This window comes from Pseudochaenichthys georgianus, chromosome 15 (assembly GCF_902827115.2).
Source record: "Pseudochaenichthys georgianus chromosome 15, fPseGeo1.2, whole genome shotgun sequence".
Classification (NCBI taxonomy): Eukaryota; Metazoa; Chordata; class Actinopteri; order Perciformes; family Channichthyidae; genus Pseudochaenichthys; species Pseudochaenichthys georgianus.
The window spans coordinates 5,244,090-5,259,938 of NC_047517.1; positions in this window are offsets into that span (position 1 = coordinate 5,244,090).

A 15,849-nucleotide genomic window follows, 5' to 3' on the forward strand; every position below is an offset into this window, starting at 1 on the left:
TATTAGTCGAACCGCATAATCCTGCTTTATCCGACCATTTCTTAGTAACTTTTGAAGTACTGTTACTAGACTACAAAGCATTAGTCAAAAGCTCTTGCAGCAGAAACCTATCTGTTAGTGCTATAGCCACATTTAAGGAAGAGATTCAACCAATACTTAACTCGATAGCATGTCTGCATGTAGAGGAGGAAACTTATACAAAATGTACACCACCCCAAATTGATCATATTGTTGATAGTGCTATAGATGCGCTGCGAATAAAATTAGACTCTGTTGCTCCTTTGAAAAAGAAGAAAATAAAACAACATAGATTAGCTCCATGGCATAATGCCGAAACCCGCAAAATAAAGCAAAAGTCTAGACAACTTGAAAGGATATGGCGTTCCACTAAACTTGAAGAATCTCGTTTAATTTGGCATATTACTCTCAATGAATATAAGAAAGCACTGCGTAAAGCGAGAGCAGCCTACTACTCTTCATTAATAGATGAGAATAAGAATAATGCAAGATTTCTTTTCAGCACTGTAGCCAGGCTGACAGAGAGCCACAGCTCCATTGAGCCTTCTATTCCCATAGCACTCAGTAGTAATGATTTTATGTGCTTTTTTAACGATAAAATTGTTACTCTTAGAAACAAAATTAATGACCTCTTGCCTTCGACCAGTATAGTGTTATCAACAGCTCCCGGAATCGTAAGTTCTAATATTACACTAGATAGTAAACTAGAATGCTTTTCAGCCATTAACCTTGAACAATTACATTCAATGATTCTCTCTTCTAAACCATCAACGTGCATGTTAGACCCAATTCCAACTAAGCTGTTGAAGGAAGTTTTTCCATTAATTAGCACTTCTTTATTAAATATTATGAATATGTCTTTATTATCAGGCTATGTTCCACAATCATTCAAAGTAGCAGTGATAAAACCGCTTCTTAAAAAGCACAACCTCGATCCAGAGGTTTTAGCCAACTATAGACCTATTTCTAATCTTCCGTTCCTCTCAAAAATTCTTGAGAAAGCGGTCGCAAAACAGTTGTGTGATTACTTAAAAAACAATGATTTATTTGAAGATTTTCAGTCTGGCTTTAGAACACATCATAGCACAGAGACAGCTCTGGTTAAAGTCACAAATGATATTCTAATAGCCTCAGACAAGGGACTTGTCTCTATTCTTGTTTTGCTCGATCTTAGTGCTGCATTTGATACTATCGACCATGATATCCTATTGCAAAGACTAGAGCACTTAGTTGGCATACAGGGAACTGCTTTAGGCTGGTTTAGGTCCTATCTATCTGAACACTCTCAGTTTGTACGTGTTAACGATGAATCTTCCACGCAAACCAAAGTTAGCCATGGAGTGCCACAGGGCTCAGTGCTCGGACCTATTTTGTTCACATTATATATGCTTCCGTTAGGCAAGGAATCATTCTGTAAACTTTCATTGTTATGCGGATGATACTCAACTATATTTATCAATCAAGCCTGATTAAATTAATCATCTAAATAAAATTCAAGACTGCCTTAAGGACTTAAAAACGTGGATGACCTTAAACTTTTTGATGTTAAACACGACCAAAACTGAAGTTATTGTACTTGGCCCGAAGAATCTACGAAACAAATTATCTAAAGACATACTAACTATGGATGGCATTAATTTGGCCTCCAGTGAGACTGTAAGGAATCTTGGTGTTATATTTGATCAGGATTTATCCTTTAACGCCCACAAAAAATCAATTTCAAGGACCGCCTACTTCCATCTACGTAACATTGCAAAAATCAGGCATATCTTGCCTCAAAACGATGCAGAGAAACTAGTCCATGCATTTGTTACTTCTAGGCTGGATTATTGTAACTCTTTATTATCAGGGAGTACCAAGAAGTCAATCAAGTCGCTTCAGCTGATTCAAAATGCTGCGGCTCGTGTACTAACCAGAGTTAGGAAAAGGGACCACATTACTCCTGCTCTGGCTGCCTTACACTGGCTCCCTATAGAACACAGGATAGAATTTAAAATTCTTCTTCTCGCCTACAAAGCCCTTAATGGGCAGGCGCCATCTTACCTTAAAGAACTCATTATACCCTACTGTCCTACTAGGGCATTGCGTTCCAAGAATGCAGGGTTGTTGGTTGTTCCTAGAATCTTTAAAAGTACAATGGGAGCCAGAGCCTTTTCTTATCAAGCTCCACATTTGTGGAATCAGCTTCCAGTTTGTGTTCGGGCGGCAGACACCCTATCCGTTTTTAAGAGTGCGCTTAAGACCTTCCTTTTTGATAAAGCTTATAGTTAGGGCTGATTAGATTCAGCCCCTAGTTTTGCTGATATAGGCTTAGTTTGTCGGGGGACATCTTACTTCTTCCTTCTCTCTGTCTATACCTGTGTACACTCATGTTCCGATTAACCCAGCTTCCCCAAATGTCTTTCTTTTTGGTGTCTATATACGCTGGGATCCGGAGTCATGGATGATCCTGCGGTCCTGTGTCCTGGATCGCGAGCGCTGGATCTTGAGTCGTGGCTGTGGTCCTGGATCATAGGTCCTGGATGGATATCCTCGTGGATTCATCTTCCTATTATACACACATGCATTTCCAAACATTTGGACTACCTATGTTGCAAATGTATTATCTTTTCAATTTACACACGGCATCTATTGCACGTCTGTCCGTCCTGGGAGAGGGATCCCTCCTCTGTTGCTCTCCCTGAGGTTTCTCCCATTTTTCCCTTTAAACTGGGTTTTCTTTGGAAGTTTTTCCTTGTACGATGTGAGGGTCTAAGGACAGAGGGTGTCGTATTGTCATACTGATATTCTGTACACACTGTGAAGACCACTGAGACAAATGTAACATTTGTGATATTGGGCTATATAAATAAACATTGATTGATTGATTGATTCTGTGTTTATTGACAATCACTGAGTCTGTCCCAGGTCAGGGTGGTTCTGTCCTCCCTCTTCACCTGTGTCTTGTTTGTTTGATTAGTCCTGGGTGCATTTAGGTTCTGCTTTGGCTGTTAGTCTTTGTGAGATCCTTGTTGTTGTTGACTGTGTTCACGGGGGAGTGAGTTCTGCTCTGTATGTTTACTTGTAGCCTTGAAATAAAGGTATTTTCTGTTAACCTCGTATCCGTTCCTGCATTTGGGTCCTGCTTGCTTTGCTCATCCCTGACAGAAGGATCTCACCACAGATGGACCTATCAGTGTTTTTTGAGGATGAGGTTGGCAAATTATCCTGCAAACGTTTATGTTTTCTTGGAGAGTGGATGAGGGCTCATGGTAAAGAGGCTCAGGAGGCTGCTCTTTCACGGGCACGCCGGGAAGTTGCAGATAAGCCCTGGTTAAGGAGCTCACTGCCGGAATTTTTAAGGGACTTTGTGACTCCTCCCAATAAACTGCACACCTGCTTTAAACCTCAAGACCCAGCAGCCATGGTTCCGGCTCCAGTTCCGGCCCAAGAAGCCATTGCTCCGGCTCCAGTACCAGCCCCAGCAGCCATGGTCCAGGCCCCGTTTCCAGCTCCTGTTCCGGCTCAAGCAGCCATGGTTCCAGCTCCAGTTCCGGCTCCCCGGCCTACTCCAGCCCCTCGTGTCCTGCCGGCCTTCCGGCCTACTCCAGCGCCTCGTGTCCTGCCGGCATTCCGGCCTACTCTTTGTCCTGTTCTATCTCACACAGGCTCCGCCCTCTCCTGGACTCTATGGGTACTACTCTCATCAATGATACACAAACGTTCACACACTGAAGTTTTATAAACGTAGCCGGCCAATCAGAGCGAGCCTACCTGAATGCGCGCGCAGGCTGCACAGTATATAAGGCAGCTACACCTCCTGACTGTCATCCTTTTCTCCTCAGCGAGCGAGACAACACCTGACCAGAAAAACATTCGAAAAAACAAACAAAAAAACAAGTAAAAAGTATCTTAGCTCCAGGCAAGCAAATGGGGTCGCCACTGAAACCCGTGCATGTCCCTCATGCCCGGGTTAATAGCGGGCACCGATCCCCATCAGCTCTGTTTCGAGAGCTCGAGGTGGTGGACGTGGGAAACCAGGATATGGCCGAGGCGACGCCACCAACATTCGCCATCCCAGCCGTGCGGGTTATGGCTCCTTTTGCTGAGGAGGAAGAAGATGACTTTGTCCCCCCACCACTGCCACCGAAGCCGGCCACCTCCACCAGGGGTTTTACGATCTGGCCCGCCCGGCGCAACCGGCTTGCGTCTCGCCCCCGTTGCCAGATATCTGGCAGTGTGTTGAGGCGTTGTGGCAACAGCCACTGAAAACGAGAGCTCCGGTGTCAGGAATGGTAGGTATTCTCAGTAGCTTGGCGTGGGAAAAAAATTAGGGGAAGCCAATAATACGTCCTTTCTTTTGGGTCGGGTAACCAGATGAGTGATTACAGCACCCGGCATTTTACGCACATATCATACAGATGCAGGACTGTTTGCCTGTTATCTAACCGACATGTCCGCACGCACTCTGCAGCCGAAACTCTAATAAGCATTCATTCACAAACTAAATCAGGAGACCTTTAACGTTTTACGTCCGATTCACTCCTTTTTCCCTCGCTGTACACAGCTCCAGTTTGGGCATCGGCCTGTCATCAGATTTTATTTGTTATTGCTGTAGCGGAAGTTTAGTACAATTATTTTTGATTAAATACTCCAAATCTCCACCCTCCATAATTGCACTTGCTTCAGTTGCTTGCTACTTTCTAACGGCGGTGAGAGTGGTGCAGTGACACTATCTATCTTCTATCGATAAGATTTATGATTCGAAATTATAAAAGTAGAGTAGACATGTGGATATTATCCGACTGAACAAAACGTGCATTTATCTAACAGGTTCGTTTTCCACTGACCTTATTTCGAGCTATTTTCCAAAATCCTATGGAGAAATCCCATTTATTTTTTGTCGAGGGAAACCGAGCGCAGCTTACTTCCGGGTTTTAGGACGCGTCACTGCAACACTAAATTGATGCGCTTTGATTGGATTGTGAGGCAAGAGAAGCCAGCCACCTCTGGCTTCCCTTGGCATGGCCCTGACCAGAGCCCTATAATAGAAGAGTTACGACATCTCCGTTCACTCCAATGGACCAGTTTTTTTACAGCAATGGCGGATCGTGGAGCCCTCAATAATTCCCCGGAAGTTAGCTTGCCGCTGACTTCCAGGGGAACTATTGAGAGTTCCACGATCTGCGGCTAGCAGCACAGTAGAGTTGCAGCATAATAGACCGTTCGTGATGGACTTTTAAAGGTAAGAAGACGTTTAAAGATTTATATTGCGGATATTATCAGCACATCTGAGTCAAATGAACGATGAAATGAAATGTGTGGATATGTGGACTGTAAAATATGAGGCATGTAATGCTTAACCCTCCTGTTATATTCGTTTTTTTGTAACAGCAATAATATTCGTGGGTCAATTTGACCCAGTGCATGTTTAATTATCCAAAAATGGTCAGAAGCCCCAAAATCCAGATTTTTTTTTTTACATAGTTTGTACCTTTTATTACTATCAATGAAATCAATATTTAGTGCAATTGTGTTATTCACCCCTCACAGATCATGATTCCATTATAATAAGTCACTTGTTTTCCCCAAAAATATACATTCAAACACATTTATTTTTTACATTGGAAAAGCCTTGATATAAAATACATTAGTTTTGCATAACATAACATGTTTTAAATTAATTTTAAAATGTTCCAACTTGTTTTACAATTGGTTGATGTTGATAAATAGAGACGAGACATCTCTTCTGTTCAGGGTCAAATTGACCCGTTCATTTAGAATCAAGCCAAATGAGTCATAAGGATTTGTATTGCAAGTATTTTATTGTAACAGCAATTAAGAGTGTGTGTGTGTGTGTGTGTGTGTGTGTGTGTGTGTGTGTGTGTGTGTGTGTGTGTGTGTGTGTGTGTGTGTGTGTGTGTGTGTGTGTGTGTGTGTGTGTGTGTGTGTGTGTGTGTGTGTGTGTGTGTGTGTGTGTGTGTGTGTGTGTGTGTGTGTGTGTGTGTGTGTGTGTGTGTGTGTGTGTGTGTGTGTGTGTGTGTGTGTGTGTGTGTGTGTGTGTGTGTGTGTGTGTGTGTGTGTGTGTGTGTGTGTGTGTAGGGTTGTGGTGTCTGTGAACACAAACTTGGAGGATTGAGGGACCCTGTTCTTGATCACCAGCATTTCGGCAGGGAGTTCCGTTCTGTTCTTTCGTACAGTTCCAACCATTGTTAGCTTTCTCTTCAGGAGCTCCTGACCCAGGCTGTAGGATGTGAAGAAATTGTCACAAGTTATGTTGTGACCCCTGAGACCCTGTGCCATGTCGAGCACAACCCTCATGCCCTGATTCCTCTCTGGGGCTACTCCAACTGGCTTTCCAGTGTAAACCTGCAGGTTTAGTGCATAGCTGGAGTTTGCATCACATGTTGCCCATATTTTCAAGCCATATTTTGCCGGTTTCGAAGGCATGTATTGCTTGAATGGGCAACGACCTCTGAATGCCACCAGCCTTTCATCCACTGTGACATTAGGTCCTGGGTTGTAGAGTAGTGGAAGCCGCTCTACCCACTTGTCCCACACTGTCCTTATAGCTGCCAGCTTGTCTCTCTCACGGTTGCCAGCTCTTGTGTCACGATTATCAAATCGGATCACTCTTGAGAAAATGTGGAAAGTCCCCAGAGACATTGTGGCTCGAATTATATTCCTGCCTGTGTCTGCGTCCCACAGGCTGGCTGTCGATTCATCCTTGGATTTGTAGACCGCAGCCAGGATGAGGAGACCCAAATACGCATGTAAATGCATTTAGTCCAGCTCCTTCCACTCCTCCCCATACACACGTCTCCCTTCCAGATTGGTCATATCCAGAACGATCTTCAGCACTGTGTTCGAAATTACCAGCTCAAAAGCAGACTTGATGTCTGTGACACGAGAGACTGGTGGGCCCTGGCACTGCCTTCATTATGTTTGCTGCCGATGTGTTGCCTGGCCATTAGGGGATGAGGACCACTGAATTTCACAATTTCTGGACATGAATGTCGCATCTGGGCGAATATCAGTTTCCTCATTTGATTGATCATAATCATAATCTTCATCGTTTACCTCAAGGTAGTCTTCATCCTCGGAAACGTTCTCCTCTATCTCGCTGTCGTGATCCTCCTCAAGGATGTATTCCATATAGCCCAGGGCTGTCCTCTCTTCACTTGCATTGCTCATTTTGTCTGATAGTATTGTGAGTATACTGTACGTTAAGTGCAGAGTATAATGTATCCCAGTGTGGGAGGAGCTTACCCATTACACATTTGAGACTTGAACAGTGGTCTGTGCATCTGATCATCAGATCAAGGGGGGGTGCTGGGGAACTCCAGTTCGAAACCCGCTCCTGCCGCAAGACACTTCACCTGGATTTGCTCCTGTGGGTATTGTCCACAGTACATGTATAATACCAATGTGTACTTGTAAAAGCGCCTTGATGACTTCGAGGCGTGAAGATGGACGGTGTGGCGCAGTGCGCTGTGCAATGATCATCAGATCAAGGGGTGAAACCCGCCGCTGCTGCGTCTGTAAAGCCGTTGTGTCCTTGGGCAAGACACTTCACCTGAACTTGCTCCTGTGGGTATTGTCCATAGTGACCATTGCATGTATAAATAAAAAAAATATGTGTAATGTGTATCTGTAAAGCGCTTTGAGCACTGGAAAAAGCGCTATAATAAATGTAAGGAATTATTATTATTATTATTAAGTTACATAAAAGCTCATGTTCACCAAGCTTCGTTACAAGTATCGACTGCTATTTAGTTTGTGTGCTGTTATACAGTTTAACCTGTAGATGGTGCTCTACACTTACATTGGCTAGAGGTCTGACGTTCTGGTTTGGGATAAGACCTAAGAAGTTAAGGGATTGCCAGAACATTCCATACGCTAATGTGTGTGACTTATTGTCATTGTTCTCAGGTGGGTAAACTGTCTAGAAATGTATAAATAATCAGTAAATGTTATAACATGTTAACGGATCAACTCAGTAACAGTTTGGGAAAACTCGACACGGTTAATGAGCAATTAAATGCAATTTGAGGTATTTATGATAAGAATTGCCAACTCCGGTTAGCATTTTAGCATGTAGCTTAGCTCGCGATGCTAGCGCGAGTCAGAGTCCTGCATCGGGTCGGGTACCCGCGGGTACCCGACGGGTGACCCGCAAAAAAGGTGATTCGCGGGTGGTATTTTTTCAAGCGCTTTTTTCCGGGTTCGGTTCTGGGTAAACAAAGATGATGCGGGTCGGGTCGCGGGTGTTGCATAATAAATATATTGAAATAATGATAATTTAGTTTAATGTTTAAATCCTCAGACCTCTCCCCCGCGGGACCGTGCATAATCATAACCTCTGCAGCGCATCAATCTGCTGCTGTGCGCGCCACATTCGAAATGGCTGAGGTGAAGCTCTCTAGCGGAGAATACAGCATTTTCAATAACACTTCCTCAAGAGCGAAATCCAACGTCTGGGAGGCTTTTGGTGTCATCCCAGATGGAGAAAATAACCAACATCCCACGCTTTTTGAGACAAATATGCAACTGCGTGTGTTAATAATTGCACGTTTTCACTGCTCATATATATGCGGGTTCGGGTCGGGTCGCGGATCTTGTGCCGACGGGTCGGGTCGCGGAACTAATTGGCAATATGTGCGGGTAGCGGGGCGGGTTCGGTATTGCACGTCGCGGGTGTGGGGCGGGAGCGGGTCTTGAAAATCAGACCCGTGCAGGACTCTGGCGCGAGTTAGCCGTTAGCTTGTTATACCAGGGTTGCCAACTTTGGGTACCTGGCTGGAGTGAGATTTTGATATCATGGGTTTAATTCGGGCACCTAGTTAGGATGCCACCTGGGCGCCTCCCTAGGGAGGTGTTCCAGGCACGTCCAGCTGGGAAGAGACCAAGGGGTAGACCTAGGACCAGGTGGAGGGATTATATCTCTTCGCTGGCCTGGGAGCGCCTTGGGATCCCCCAGTCAGAGCTGGTTGATGTCGCCAGGGAAAAGAAAGTTTGGGGCTCTCTGCTGGAACTGCTACCCCCGCGACCCGACCACGGATAAGCGGGAGAAGATGGATGGATGGATGGGTTTAATTACACATATGCGCACAAAATGACTGCTATCGTGTCAGCAGCGGGATCTTAGCATATATACAGGATATATATACAAATACACAATATTGGACACAGACTACAAAGGGCACACAGTTTCATTCACTAATGAAAGTCAAACACATGTTTGTTTCCACTGTTTTATTGTGTGCCTGTCGCGATGAGCAATTAATTGACTTATCGTACGATAAATTAAAATGAACTCGATAAATTGCCATTTACATGAGGATGTGACTAGCAGTTTGAAAGGATGTACTTGAATTATTATTATATATTATCATTATGTCAGTGGTCTAAAATGGTCATACAACGGTGCCGACAATAATTTCCGGGAAAATGTATCCAACAAAATGAATTATCGTGAGAGGCCTATACATGAAACAAACACACACACACACAAACAAATCTACAGACATACTCCAAACTGCCAAATATATTAATTAACACACTCTCACTCTCATATACTCTATGACTCTATTTTGGCCTAGAACAATAAGCAGCAGACTTTTTTTATTTTTATAATTTCTACTGGATCTTAGATTTGCGCATGCGCAATACGGGTCAGCAGTTGCGGCTCCAGAGTATTTTTGTTGGGTAATCTATGGTAGGGCTAACCCATACAGTCGTGGGGCTCATGTCACTATTTGCAATGTAATTACATACACGCTATATCGCCCCCCTTGACAGTGAAACGCCACGCGTGAGGTTTAGATCATTTCCCTGTCTCAATCCAAATGGAACTGTATGAAATAAAAAGGCACATTTGTCTTGTAGTAAATAAAAAGGGCGACCTGGAGCCAATCCTGCAATTTCCCCACAGGTGAAAGAGTTGACATGCTGAAAACCCAACCCCTGCAGGGGGGTCTGGGGGGATTCTCCCCCAGGAGATTTTTTGAAATACTAACATAAAATACACATTCTGGTACTCTCTTGAGAAGAAAAATAAATACATCTATTACTCCATGACATTGGAATTTTTTTGTTGTACTGTTATAATTATTAATTTGAGTGAGAAAAAAAAAGGAAAAAAAAAAATATATATATTTTAATCTTTTTGAGGCTAGTATTTGGCAGGAAATGCAGACGTATTCACCTGTAAACGCATACTGAACGACATACATGCACATTTACCATTTACCTCACTGTATAAAAAAGTAACTGTGTTGATAATAATAATAAACAGGAATTATATTTGCAAAGTAGCCTACTTTGTGTCCAAAAAAAAAATGTTGTTCACTCCTGTCGGTTGGGGGGGGGCTCATCTCACAATGTCACTTGGGGCCCCAAGTTGGCCAGGGGCGGCCCTGGGTTCACATCCTTTTGTATCTCTTGTGTATGTATGAGAGCTGCTCTCCATCTGCTTGCCCAACAGGGGTATCACAGCCCTTTCTGTCCGGAACACTCACATCAGGACAGTGTCAAAAGTTGTCATTTTTATGGACGACAAAAATATCAATTATCTGTGAAATGATTATTTCAAGTAAATAAAATTAGTTATGGGTCCTTGGTATATGTGTTTTTATCCCTACTTAATTATTGTTATATAGATATATATATTTGTCAAAAGAAGTGTACAACGGTCTGCTAAAATATCTTGCCGGTTGCAGTTTACAAGTCAGGGGAGACTGTTTTGTTCAAGCTAAAAAAAAAAGATTGTGTCTACACTTTTAATGCAATAATCTCAACGTTATACACGTAGGAATACTAAACCGGGGACTCGATTTATTATGGCCTTTACTGCACAGTATAGTCACCTCTGGGGAAAATAATGTGCATTATTCACTCAGAATCAGAATAGTTTGTTTATCCCTGGAAAAATGTGGTTTCATGTTTCATGTTCATCTTGGCTGCTTCAGTTAAAACTACAATAAATGAAAGATAAATAAATAAAAAACAGAATCAAAATATTGATTTGAACATAAACCATGAAAGTAAAAGTAAAATAAAAGATAAAATAAAACATTATATAAACAAGTTACGGTAAAAATGTGCACATTGCAATAGGATTTATAACATGTATATTACAATGTGGTGTATTAGTGCTAATAAGATATTATTCATGACTGATGGTGAAGTAAGTGATGATGATGCTCTTTGCAGTAAATACATTATCTATCATTAATAAAAGGTAGAAAATATATCAACAATAAATACAAGAACAAGGCCACATTTGAGTTTGTCCTTTCTTTATTTCATTATGACAGTTTAACAAGCATAAACCTTTACATAATTGTTGGATATGTATAAAAGAGTATATGGGACCTTTTTCCATGAATCAACAGAAGACCAGGAACTCATGGTTGGACATGAACACATTTAGAAGAATCCTCTTTCTTATTCATCATTATACAGCTCAAACACACAGTTCTGCATAAATGAAAGCTTTATTTTCATTCTATACTTTAATGTTCCTGCAAAGGATTTAGTGTTTCACATAGTGTTTCAAAAACTCACCTTGGCTGTATAATCAGTATGTCAGACATGTACCTAAAAGTGTAGACAATTATATCTAATTGGAAAAGCCCAGTCTTGATATATTTTATTTTACACTAGCTGGTTCTGGGGGGAAATTAGAAGTGTGCATTATCTTGGTTTGTGTATGGATGGCGACAGTTAGAATAAAGGGTGACTTTGTAGTAGAGACACAAACACAGAGAGCTTTAATGGAGCTTTACTGTATGCTTCCTAACATACAGCCATATTATGTAGGGGGAATAAACATATTCTCTTGTCTAGATATCAATATTACAAATCACTCCCTGAATGGGTTTAAGAATCTGTACAGGATTGGATTGGGTTAGGAAAAAACTTTTAAAATCCTAAAGAAGAATAGTTAATATTCTAAGTTTCTTATCATCACATTGGATCACGTTGGACAAGCTGGCGAATCATACGGCATAGTTGGCAACTTGATTCCAGCCAAGTTGCATTCAATGTCAAGGCATTTAACTTAAAGGGGACCTATCATGCAAAATGCACTTTTGTACACTCACAACAACAGCCTACAGACATAAATAAACCAGCGACTGTATTTGCCATGACACAGACAGTCTGTGGTTTGTACTTTAAAGGGGACCTATCATGCAAAATGCACCTTTGTACGTCTTTTATACATGAATATGTGTCTTCGGTGTGTCAGGGAACTCACCAAGTGTCAGAAAATACAACCCTCTCTCTTTTCCTCCATACCCAAATCTCTAAAAACGGGGCTGCAACGGATCTGATCCAGACTGATCCAGATTTGAAATATCTCTGACGTCAGAAACGAGGAGCTCCGCCTATATGGGCAACTCTCCACCTATCAGGGGAATGAGAGGTTGCGTGGCATGGTAACAGCATGGTAACAGCATGGTAACATGACGCTCGTGCCTCGCCCCCCTCCTTTGCAGAGGGGCGTGGTCAGCTGCAGCTCATTTGCCACAGAATCAGCCCTTGTGAAAACAGGGCTGGAATAGAGCAAATAGAGCGAAATGAGGCATGGCTAAAATGCATGATCTGTTTGGTATTTTGAGAAAAAAAACTTCACAGACATGTTTTATAGAGGTATGGCCCTACAATATATTATTCAAATATAGCATGATAGGTCCACTTTAACCAAAATCTCAGTGAAGCACCTAGACTGCAAGAGGGGACATGTTGAGGGGAATCCTTTTTCTATGGAAATATATAAAGAAACAACATTATTTAGTCCAGAAGAGGCCAATCAGCCGTAAGAAAAGTGATGATGATTAGTAGAGTAGAATAACGTGGAACAGATCATGCTTAAAGTGGCAGAGTACAGTAAAGAACACTTAGGAAAGCAACAACCGGAACAGACAGACATGCTGTGTACAGATGAACTAACCATGCTGATATCTTATGAAGAAGATCCAGGAGGATATCCAGCAGGTCTCCAAACAGATTCAACACCCTCCTCTCACCAATACACCCAGGAGGAAACTCATTCAAACAAAGGGAACAGAGAGACAAAGGTCCTATAATCTCGACTACACCACAGTCAGTCAGGTAGAGTGGAAGAAATCCTCTCCTCTACTTAAAGACAAGCTAAAACACTTTGGTCTTCAAATACTCCATTCGATGTCAAAGTCCTGAATTCAAAATGGCACCTAAGTAGAAGTAAAGACGTTTTATCAGCCACATGTAAGTCAATTAAAAGTAAAAGTGCTCATTATGCACAGTGTCTCCTTTCAAATTATAATAAGGATGAATGAAATATTATATTATTGTGTTAAAAATACAAGAAAGTGGACGGCGTATATCTGCTTATAATAATCAAATCACTATCAATCTCCATTAAATGAATAAGGCCGTATCTGCGAGTATCTACCACTGATCTGGACTAGGTGTTCACAGAGAGGCATACAATAAAGCAAAGATTATATCAATACATGTGTCCATCTTTACAACACATACAACTAAACACACTCACACATTAGAGCGGAATAGGAAATTATAAATCCAAAAGGTATGTTTTCTGTCATTATTAAAGTTTACGGGGTCAATCAATAAAAATGTAATTTATACTAAAGATTATGTTATGATAAAAGTTGGTTATTTGACTTCTCACTTAACTCTCTGCTGTCAGCAGCTCCTAACAGCTAACCAGTGCAGCTAAAGACAAAGACATACAATGAGCCTTGTGGGTGGAACAAGTGTGAAGGGAAGGACAAAAAACATGAAATTAACACTGACAGATGAGAAGGGAGGCGTCACTGTCAGGAAACATTCTTTAGTAAGTCTTCATTTATTTGCACAAAAATACTTATTTGCATGGAACGCAAAAAAGGTCAAGTTTATTAATCCACTACCTCTAAGGACCCGATGCATGGCCGATTCAACATGTTGAATCGGCCATGCATCGGGTCTGGCAGTCCAAATAAGGCGTGTCACGGTTGACGGTGCGGGACACACCAACCTGACTACGGCGCCGCGAATGCCCGACAGCCTCTGACGGCCTCTGACTCCCAAAATCGGGTTGGTGTGTCAGGGCCTTTACATGTATCTGCATTATATTTTCCATAATATGTGTAGGCTATGTGCATTTCCATCTACGCAACATCAACCGCCTCCGCCCGTCCCTTAACCCTAAGACCACCGCCATTCTTGTTCACACCCTGGTCACTTCCCGCATCGACTACTGCAACTCCCTTCTCTTTGGTCTCCCTCTCAAATCCATCCACAGACTTCAACTGGTTCAGAACTCTGCCGCCCGCATCATCACCAGAACCCCCTCCATTAACCACATCACTCCTGTTCTTCAGCAACTTCACTGGCTCCCCGTCAAATCCCGTATCGTTTTTAAGATTCTGCTCCTCGCCTTTAAGGCCATCCATAACCTCACTCCTCTGTACCTCTCCGACCTCCTGCACATCAACACACCCATCCGCACACTCAGATCTTCTGCTTCCCTCAGCCTCACTGCACCCCCCTTCCGTTTAACCACCATGGGGTCTAGAGCCTTCAGCCGCTCTGCACCCCGCCTCTGGAACTCCCTCCCACCTGACATCCGCAACACTGACTCTCTCCCCATTTTCAAATCACGCCTCAACACATATCTCTTCACACTCGCATATCCACCCTGATCGTTATCCATCACACATCCTGTTTTATTTATTTGATTTGTTATATACTGCATTGTCTTGTTTATGTTTCTTATGCTGGTGTTAGGTATTGTGTATCTTGTTTTTATGTGTTTGTACGGCGACCTTGAGAGCCTTGAAAGGCGCCTATATAAAATAAATGAATTATTATTATTATCATTTTATGGTTGTGTCTATGTGCATGCATACTGTAGATGGAGTATTTATAAGTTTGTATTTGTATCTGTTCATTTATCTGTATGCGTGTGTGTGTGATCAGATTCACCTATTCATTAAATGTTTTCAGATCAGTTTGTGTTTTATTGTGCCAGCCTGCTTTTTTCTTCTTCTTGTGAAACATGGACAAAGCCGGGTGAAATTATCGACAGTCCTTTTAAGATTCTGGATTATGTTTTTAAAACTACAATAGTTTTTTTTTTTTCTGCACCATCCTCCTTTTAATACACTTTTATTGTCGTACCATTAATCAATCTTTTGATATGTCTATTCAAAGCCGTTTTTTTGCCTTACTGGTTATTGTATTAAATGTGATGTCGATTTTCTGTGAGTATTTTAAGAGATGTCTACTGTGAAGCACTTTGGACTGAGATTCTTGTATGAAAGGTGCTATACAAATAAAACGTATTATTATTCATATCATTATGTCGAAATTCCATGCAGTTATTTGTTTCAGGTTATTCATTTCACAGCCCTTGCCTTCTGGAAAATACACTTGTTAATATTAAACAGACTCCCATCCTTTATTAACAACAAAGACAGGTCTCTCATTGCCTCCACAGTCAGGAAGGACTCACTGTGAGGAACATCAAAGCAGCACTTCTGAAGTCTCTCAACACAGGCAGCAATTACATCTGCCACCTTAATGTAGTTTTAAAGATATATAAGCATAAGATATCATAAATACAGCACAACCCTACAGCATTTGACTTTCTATAATGCTACGTGAAGGACTGTCTTCTTTTTGCTATCAAATCAAATCAAGTTTTATTTATAAAGCACATTTAAAAGCGATTTTTGGTCGAGCCAAAGTGTAATAAAAACACATTACTAACTAAAACACATTACTACAATCACAATAAAAGACAATCTTTCTAGCCAATGCAAACCCATGAAGCATTCATCTGATCTCTTGATTGCA